We start from the raw sequence: 10,000 nt of genomic DNA, 5'->3' as shown, positions 1-10,000 counted from the left end.
TTCAAAGTTTTTCACTCGGCCGCCTGGTCCCCTGACTCGAAAATTTTAAAGTGCTCCCATCGGTCCCGGGATAGGGTGGCTGATAGCTGGGAGCCCCCTGAGCACAGCCCCGGTGTTAGTTTTCGGAGAAATGCCCCCGTTGATTTGTTATGATTTTTTTTCCGCCGGCCGCCTGGTCGCCCTAATGTAAAGTCAATGGGAGTGAGGAGATAGAACATTTTTCAAAGTTTTTCACCCGGCCCCAAACGGCTCCAAAACACACTGGGGCTGTGGCTGGGACTCTCACCAGGACTGCCCCCTACTTTATTTCTGGATTAAAAAGCATTCTATATTAATTTTTCGATTTTTGGGACCCGGGACGCCTGGTCACCTAACTCCCCTTCTATCCCTATGGGGGGGGGACGGGGACATCGAAAACGCTCCCATCGCCGCCGAGGCACGCTGCGGGGACTCTCCCTACCATCGCCCCATGCTTCCTTTGAAGAATATATGACGTTTTTCAATTTTCACCGACATTTGAAAATCAAAACTTCAGAACATTTCATAGTTATTCTCAATGGGTTGTCTAGGGGCACACATCTCTAAACTGGGGGAAATGCTCAAAATGATTAAAAAGAAAAACAATGCCCCCAGACCCGGGGGGCTGATAGCTGGGAGCCCCCTGAGCACAGCCCCGGTGTTAGTTTTCGGAGAAATGCCCCCGTTGATTTGTTATGATTTTTTTTCCGCCGGCCGCCTGGTCGCCCTAATGTAAAGTCAATGGGAGTGAGGAGATAGAATATTTTTCAAAGTTTTTCACTCGGCCGTCTGGTCCCCTGACTCGAAAATTTTAAAGTGCTCCCATCGGTCCCGGGATAGGGTGGCTGATAGCTGGGAGCCCCCTGAGCACAGCCCCGGTGTTAGTTTTCGGAGAAATGCCCCCGTTGATTTGTTATGATTTTTTTTCCGCCGGCCGCCTGGTCGCCCTAATGTAAAGTCAATGGGAGTGAGGAGATAGAATATTTTTCAAAGTTTTTCACTCGGCCGTCTGGTCCCCTGACTCGAAAATTTTAAAGTGCTCCCATCGGTCCCGGGATAGGGTGGCTGATAGCTGGGAGCCCCCTGAGCACAGCCCCGGTGTTAGTTTTCGGAGAAATGCCCCCGTTGATTTGTTATGATTTTTTTTCCGCCGGCCGCCTGGTCGCCCTAATGTAAAGTCAATGGGAGTGAGGAGATAGAATATTTTTCAAAGTTTTTCACTCGGCCGTCTGGTCCCCTGACTCGAAAATTTTAAAGTGCTCCCATCGGTCCCAGACCCGGGTGGCCACGAGGTGGGACCCCCCTGAGCACTGCCCCGGTGTTAGTTTTCGGAGAAATGCCCCCGTTGATTTGTTATGATTTTTTTTCCGCCGGCCGCCTGGTCGCCCTAATGTAAAGTCAATGGGAGTGAGGAGATAGAATATTTTTCAAAGTTTTTCACTCGGCCGTCTGGTCCCCTGACTCGAAAATTTTAAAGTGCTCCCATCGGTCCCAGACCCGGGTGGCCACGAGGTGGGACCCCCCTGAGCACTGCCCCGGTGTTAGTTTTCGGAGAAATGCCCCCGTTGATTTGTTATGATCCGTAGTTGCCGGCCGGCCGCCCGGCATTGCTCTATCGGATGGAGCGTGGGCTGGCTATGGGAGATTTAGCGATTTTCGGAACCGGCCCCGATCGCCCCCCAAACCGGGTGGCCACGAGGTGGGACCCCCCTGAGCACTGCCCCGGTGTTAGTTTTCGGAGAAATGCCCCCGTTGATTTGTTATGATCCGTAGTTGCCGGCCGGCCGCCCGGCATTGCTCTATCGGATGGAGCGTGGGCTGGCTATGGGAGATTTAGCGATTTTCGGAACCGGCCCCGATCGCCCCCCAAACCGGGTGGCCACGAGGTGGGACCCCCCTGAGCACTGCCCCGGTGTTAGTTTTCCGAGAAATGCCCCCGTTGATTTGTTATGATCCGTAGTTGCCGGCCGGCCGCCCGGCAGTGCTCTATCGGATGGAGCGTGGGCTGGCTATGGGAGATTTAGCGATTTTCGGAACCGGCCCCGATCGCCCCCCAAACCGGGTGGCCACGAGGTGGGACCCCCCTGAGCACTGCCCCGGTGTTAGTTTTCCGAGAAATGCCCCCGTTGATTTGTTATGATCCGTAGTTGCCGGCCGGCCGCCCGGCAGTGCTCTATCGGATGGAGCGTGGGCTGGCTATGGGAGATTTAGCGATTTTCGGAACCGGCCCCGATCGCCCCCCAAACCGGGTGGCCACGAGGTGGGACCCCCCTGAGCACTGCCCCGGTGTTAGTTTTCGGAGAAATGCCCCCGTTGATTTGTTATGATCCGTAGTTGCCGGCCGGCCGCCCGGCAGTGCTCTATCGGATGGAGCGTGGGCTGGCTATGGGAGATTTAGCGATTTTCGGAACCGGCCCCGATCGCCCCCCAAACCGGGTGGCCACGAGGTGGGACCCCCCTGAGCACTGCCCCGGTGTTAGTTTTCGGAGAAATGCCCCCGTTGATTTGTTATGATCCGTAGTTGCCGGCCGGCCGCCCGGCAGTGCTCTATCGGATGGAGCGTGGGCTGGCTATGGGAGATTTAGCGATTTTCGGAACCGGCCCCGATCGCCCCCCAAACCGGGTGGCCACGAGGTGGGACCCCCCTGAGCACTGCCCCGGTGTTAGTTTTCCGAGAAATGCCCCCGTTGATTTGTTATGATCCGTAGTTGCCGGCCGGCCGCCCGGCAGTGCTCTATCGGATGGAGCGTGGGCTGGCTATGGGAGATTTAGCGATTTTCGGAACCGGCCCCGATCGCCCCCCAAACCGGGTGGCCACGAGGTGGGACCCCCCTGAGCACTGCCCCGGTGTTAGTTTTCCGAGAAATGCCCCCGTTGATTTGTTATGATCCGTAGTTGCCGGCCGGCCGCCCGGCAGTGCTCTATCGGATGGAGCGTGGGCTGGCTATGGGAGATTTAGCGATTTTCGGAACCGGCCCCGATCGCCCCCCAAACCGGGTGGCCACGAGGTGGGACCCCCCTGAGCACTGCCCCGGTGTTAGTTTTCGGAGAAATGCCCCCGTTGATTTGTTATGATCCGTAGTTGCCGGCCGGCCGCCCGGCAGTGCTCTATCGGATGGAGCGTGGGCTGGCTATGGGAGATTTAGCGATTTTCGGAACCGGCCCCGATCGCCCCCCAAACCGGGTGGCCACGAGGTGGGACCCCCCTGAGCACTGCCCCGGTGTTAGTTTTCGGAGAAATGCCCCCGTTGATTTGTTATGATCCGTAGTTGCCGGCCGGCCGCCCGGCAGTGCTCTATCGGATGGAGCGTGGGCTGGCTATGGGAGATTTAGCGATTTTCGGAACCGGCCCCGATCGCCCCCCAAACCGGGTGGCCACGAGGTGGGACCCCCCTGAGCACTGCCCCGGTGTTAGTTTTCCGAGAAATGCCCCCGTTGATTTGTTATGATCCGTAGTTGCCGGCCGGCCGCCCGGCAGTGCTCTATCGGATGGAGCGTGGGCTGGCTATGGGAGATTTAGCGATTTTCGGAACCGGCCCCGATCGCCCCCCAAACCGGGTGGCCACGAGGTGGGACCCCCCTGAGCACTGCCCCGGTGTTAGTTTTCCGAGAAATGCCCCCGTTGATTTGTTATGATTATTTTTCGCCCAGGCGATGTGCCTTTTCATTTTGTTTTGCACTTTCCTTCATTCCTTGGTGCATGCTACCATCTAACGGACACATTTCGGTACTGCAGTTTGAAAGTAATTTCCCCGTCTAGGGATCTCTCAATGCCCTGGGCTGCGAAAGGAGGGCAAGGACACCCTATGTTCTCATGAGTGCAAAGCCCCCCCGGCTTCAAGGCATTCCAAAAGGAAAACCGGAGACACTGCTGTACACACACACACACACACACACACACACACACACACACACACACACAGAGAGAGAGAGAGAGAGAGAGAGAGATAGAGAGAGAGTAGTCACACAGTGGAATAAACTCCCCAGCGATGTGGTAGAAGCTGAAAGTTGGGGAACATTGTGATGGTCTATATTTCTTGGCAGATAATAAAAGATGCTCTTATCATGCCTCCGTTGATGTGTTATGATCCATAGGTTGCCGGCCGCCCGGCATTGCTCTGATCGGATGGACCGTGGGCTGCCTATGGCAGAGTATGGGCGATTCTTCAGCCGGCCCCGATGGCCCCCCAAACCGGGTGGCCACGAGGTGGGACCCCCCTGAGCACTGCCCCGGTGTTAGTTTTCCGAGAAATGCCCCCGTTGATTTGTTACGATTATTTTTCGCCCAGGCGATGTGCCTTTTCATTTTGTTTTGCACTTTCCTTCATTCCTTGGTGCATGCTGCCATCTAACGGACACATTTCGGTACTGCAGTTTGAAAGTAATTTCCCCGTCTAGGGATATCTCTCTCGTCTAGGGACACTGCTGTACACACACACACACACACACACACACACACACACACAGTGAGAGAGAGGGAGAGATAGAGAGAGGGAGAGAGAGAGAGAGAGAGGTGGAGAGGGAGAGAGAGATGGTGATAGAGAGAGAGTCGTCACACTCTGGAACAAACTCCCCAGAAGCTGAAAGTTGGGGAACATTATGATGATCTTTATTTCTTGGCAGATAATAAATGATGATCTTACAGAGGGCGACTTACAACACCAGTGCAAACATACAGCGAAGTACAAGGCATCAATCACGACAGAATCCCTTGAGTTAAAGCAGCAGATTCAGAATAACACACGTCCAAACAGACTGGAGAGGACCCTAAAACGAGCACGAAAGGTGTCGAATATGTGGCCTCCTCTCGCTTGTAAACTCTCTCGTGTTCCTGTCGATGGGGTCGGCGGCTCGGGGCAGCGGCCTAGCAGCAGCAGGCAGGCAGGCAGACCTCCAGGGCAGGCAGGCAGGCAGGCAGGGCTGTGTGGCTGGGGAGGGCAGGCTGGCAGGCTGGTAGGCCGTGCTGCTGCCAGGGCTGGAAGGCTGACCTCCAGGGCTGGCAGGCTGACCTCCAGGGCTGGAAGGCAGGATGGCAGACCTCCAGGGCAGGCAGGCAGGCAGGCAGGCAGGCAGGCAGACCTCCAGGGCTGGCAGGGAGACCTCCAGGGCTGGCAGGCAGGCAGGCAGGGCTGTGTGGCTGGGGAGGGCAGGCTGGCAGGCAGGTAGGCCGTGCTGCTGCCAGGGCTGGAAGGCTGACCTCCAGGGCAGGCAGGCAGGCAGACCTCCAGGGCAGGCAGGCAGGTAGGCCGTGCTGCTGCCAGGGCTGGCAGGCTGACCTCCAGGGCAGGCAGGCAGGCAGGCAGACCTCCAGGGCTGGCAGGCTGACCTCCAGGGCAGGCAGGCAGGCAGGCAGGCAGACCTCCAGGGCTAACAGGCTGACCTCCAGGGCTGGCAGGCTGACCTCCAGGGCTGGAAGGCAGGATGGCAGACCTCCAGGGCAGGCAGGCAGGCAGGCAGGCAGGCAGGCAGACCTCCAGGGCTGGCAGGGAGACCTCCAGGGCTGGCAGGCAGGCAGGCAGGGCTGTGTGGCTGGGGAGGGCAGGCTGGCAGGCAGGTAGGCCGTGCTGCTGCCAGGGCTGGAAGGCTGACCTCCAGGGCAGGCAGGCAGGCAGACCTCCAGGGCAGGCAGGCAGGTAGGCCGTGCTGCTGCCAGGGCTGGCAGGCTGACCTCCAGGGCAGGCAGGCAGGCAGGCAGACCTCCAGGGCTGGCAGGCTGACCTCCAGGGCAGGCAGGCAGGCAGGCAGGCAGACCTCCAGGGCTAACAGGCTGACCTCCAGGGCTGGCAGGCTGACCTCCAGGGCTGGAAGGCAGGATGGCAGACCTCCAGGGCAGGCAGGCAGGCAGGCAGGCAGGCAGGCAGACCTCCAGGGCTGGCAGGGAGACCTCCAGGGCTGGCAGGCAGGCAGGCAGGGCTGTGTGGCTGGGGAGGGCAGGCTGGCAGGCAGGTAGGCCGTGCTGCTGCCAGGGCTGGAAGGCTGACCTCCAGGGCAGGCAGGCAGGCAGACCTCGAGGGCAGGCAGGCAGGTAGGCCGTGCTGCTACCAGGGCAGGCAGGCAGACCTCCAGGGCTAACAGGCTGACCTCCAGGGCAGGCAGTGCTGCTACCAGGGCTGGATAGCAGACCTCCAGGGCTGGATAGCAGACCTCCAGGGCTAACAGGCAGACCTCCAGGGCTGGCAGGCAGGCAGGCAGACCTCCAGGGCAGGCAGTGCTGCTACCAGGGCTGGATAGCAGACCTCCAGGGCAGGCAGTGCTGCTACCAGGGCAGGCAGTGCTGCTGCCAGGGCTGGATGGCAGGCAGGCAGACCTCCAGGGCTAACAGGCTGACCTCCAGGGCAGGCAGGCAGACCTCCAGGGCTAACAGGCTGACCTCCAGGGCAGGCAGTGCTGCTACCAGGGCAGGCAGGCTGTCCTCCAGGGCTGGATAGCAGACCTCCAGGGCAGGCAGTGCTGCCACCAGGGCAGGCAGGCTGTCCTCCAGGGCTGGATAGCAGACCTCCAGGGCAGGCAGTGCTGCTACCAGGGCAGGCAGGCTGTCCTCCAGGGCTGGATAGCAGACCTCCAGGGCAGGCAGTGCTGCTACCAGGGCAGGCAGTGCTGCTGCCAGGGCTGGATGGCAGGCAGGCAGACCTCCAGGGCTGGATAGCAGACCTCCAGGGCTAACAGGCTGACCTCCAGGGCTGGCAGGCTGACCTCCAGGGCTGGAAGGCAGGATGGCAGACCTCCAGGGCAGGCAGGCAGGCAGGCAGGCAGGCAGGCAGACCTCCAGGGCTGGCAGGGAGACCTCCAGGGCTGGCAGGCAGGCAGGCAGGGCTGTGTGGCTGGGGAGGGCAGGCTGGCAGGCAGGTAGGCCGTGCTGCTGCCAGGGCTGGAAGGCTGACCTCCAGGGCAGGCAGGCAGGCAGACCTCGAGGGCAGGCAGGCAGGTAGGCCGTGCTGCTACCAGGGCAGGCAGGCAGACCTCCAGGGCTAACAGGCTGACCTCCAGGGCAGGCAGTGCTGCTACCAGGGCTGGATAGCAGACCTCCAGGGCTGGATAGCAGACCTCCAGGGCTAACAGGCAGACCTCCAGGGCTGGCAGGCAGGCAGGCAGACCTCCAGGGCAGGCAGTGCTGCTACCAGGGCTGGATAGCAGACCTCCAGGGCAGGCAGTGCTGCTACCAGGGCAGGCAGTGCTGCTGCCAGGGCTGGATGGCAGGCAGGCAGACCTCCAGGGCTAACAGGCTGACCTCCAGGGCAGGCAGGCAGACCTCCAGGGCTAACAGGCTGACCTCCAGGGCAGGCAGTGCTGCTACCAGGGCAGGCAGGCTGTCCTCCAGGGCTGGATAGCAGACCTCCAGGGCAGGCAGTGCTGCCACCAGGGCAGGCAGGCTGTCCTCCAGGGCTGGATAGCAGACCTCCAGGGCAGGCAGTGCTGCTACCAGGGCAGGCAGGCTGTCCTCCAGGGCTGGATAGCAGACCTCCAGGGCAGGCAGTGCTGCTACCAGGGCAGGCAGTGCTGCTGCCAGGGCTGGATGGCAGGCAGGCAGACCTCCAGGGCTGGATAGCAGACCTCCAGGGCTAACAGGCAGACCTCCAGGGCTGGCAGGCAGGCAGGCAGACCTCCAGGGCAGGCAGTGCTGCTACCAGGGCTGGATAGCAGACCTCCAGGGCAGGCAGTGCTGCTACCAGGGCAGGCAGTGCTGCTGCCAGGGCTGGATGGCAGGCAGGCAGACCTCCAGGGCTAACAGGCTGACCTCCAGGGCAGGCAGGCAGACCTCCAGGGCTGGAAGGCAGGCAGTGCTGCTACCAGGGCAGGCAGGCTGTCCTCCAGGGCTGGAAGGCAGACCTCCAGGGCAGGCAGGCAGACCTCCAGGGCAGGCAGTGCTGCTACCAGGGCTGGATAGCAGACCTCCAGGGCTGGAAGGCAGGCAGGCAGACCTCCAGGGCAGGCAGTGCTGCTACCAGGGCTGGATAGCAGACCTCCAGGGCTAACAGGCAGACCTCCAGGGCTGGAAGGCAGGCAGTGCTGCTACCAGGGCAGGCAGGCTGTCCTCCAGGGCTAACAGGCTGACCTCCAGGGCAGGCAGTGCTGCTACCAGGGCTGGATAGCAGACCTCCAGGGCTAACAGGCAGACCTCCAGGGCTGGCAGTGCTGCTACCAGGGCTGGATAGCAGACCTCCAGGGCTGGATAGCAGACCTCCAGGGCTAACAGGCAGACCTCCAGGGCAGGCAGGCAGACCTCCAGGGCAGGCAGTGCTGCTACCAGGGCTGGATAGCAGACCTCCAGGGCTAACAGGCAGACCTCCAGGGCTGGAAGGCAGGCAGTGCTGCTACCAGGGCAGGCAGGCTGTCCTCCAGGGCTGGAAGGCAGACCTCCAGGGCAGGCAGGCAGACCTCCAGGGCAGGCAGTGCTGCTACCAGGGCTGGATAGCAGACCTCCAGGGCTGGAAGGCAGGCAGGCAGACCTCCAGGGCAGGCAGTGCTGCTACCAGGGCTGGATAGCAGACCTCCAGGGCTAACAGGCAGACCTCCAGGGCTGGAAGGCAGGCAGTGCTGCTACCAGGGCAGGCAGGCTGTCCTCCAGGGCTGGAAGGCAGACCTCCAGGGCTGGCAGGCTGACCTCCAGGGCAGGCAGGCCGGGCCCCCGGTGCTGCATCTCGGCCGCTGCCTGGGGCGGACCGGCCCGGGTGCCCTTGCGCTTTTTCGACACCAGGGGGCAGTTGGGTGCCATTCCGTCCCTCGTGTGGCGAAATGGCGGTACTGCACCTCCGCCTTTTTGCTGGAGAAAGTCCGCAGTCGGGACAATGCGCCACACGGTCCGTCGGCAGGAGGCCCGGGCCCGGGCACAACTCCCCGGTGGGGACGGACGCCGGGCTGGAGCTTCCCTTCAGCACACACACTCACTCACTCACTGACCGACCGACTGACTGCAGGAAAGGCTCCCGGCTCCCAGCGCTCAGTCAGCAGGCCTACTCCTCCCCGGTGGGGACGGACGCCGGGCTGGAGCTTCCCTTCAGCACACACACTCACTCACTCACTGACCGACCGACTGACTGCAGGAAAGGCTCCCGGCTCCCAGCGCTCAGTCAGCAGGCCTACTCCTCCCCGGTGGGGACGGACGCCGGGCTGGAGCTTCCCTTCAGCACACACACTCACTCACTCACTCACTGACCGACCGACTGACTGCAGGAAAGGCTCCCGGCTCCCAGCGCTCAGTCAGCAGGCCTACTCCTCCCCGGTGGGGACGGACGCCGGGCTGGAGCTTCCCTTCAGCACACACACTCACTCACTCACTGACCGACCGACTGACTGCAGGAAAGGCTCCCGGCTCCCAGCGCTCAGTCAGCAGGCCTACTCCTCCCCGGTGGGGACGGACGCCGGGCTGGAGCTTCCCTTCAGCACACACACTCACTCACTCACTGACCGACCGACTGACTGCAGGAAAGGCTCCCGGCTCCCAGCGCTCAGTCAGCAGGCCTACTCCTCCCCGGTGGGGACGGACGCCGGGCTGGAGCTTCCCTTCAGCACACACACTCACTCACTCACTGACCGACCGACTGACTGCAGGAAAGGCTCCCGGCTCCCAGCGCTCAGTCAGCAGGCCTACTCCTCCCCGGTGGGGACGGACGCCGGGCTGGAGCTTTCCTCCAGCGCAACACACACTCACTCACTCACTGACTGACCGACCGACCGACCGACGGCTCCCGGCGCTCAGCCTGCAGGGCTACACCTCCCCGGTGGGTGCGGGCTCCGCGCTGGAGCTTTCCTTCAGCACTCACTGACCGACGGCTCCCGGCGCTCAGCCTGCAGGGCTACACCTCCCCGGTGGGTGCGGGCTCCGCGCTGGAGCTTTCCTTCAGCACTCACTGACCGACGGCTCCCGGCGCTCAGCCTGCAGGGCTACACCTCCCCGGTGGGTGCGGGCTCCGCGCTGGAGCTTTCCTTCAGCACTCACTGACCGACGGCTCCCGGCGCTCAGCCTGCAGGGCTACACCTCCCC

Source organism: Amia ocellicauda, unplaced genomic scaffold, assembly GCF_036373705.1.
Source record: "Amia ocellicauda isolate fAmiCal2 unplaced genomic scaffold, fAmiCal2.hap1 HAP1_SCAFFOLD_254, whole genome shotgun sequence".
In the NCBI taxonomy this organism is placed as follows: Eukaryota; Metazoa; Chordata; class Actinopteri; order Amiiformes; family Amiidae; genus Amia; species Amia ocellicauda.
This window is presented reverse-complemented; position numbering follows the sequence as displayed.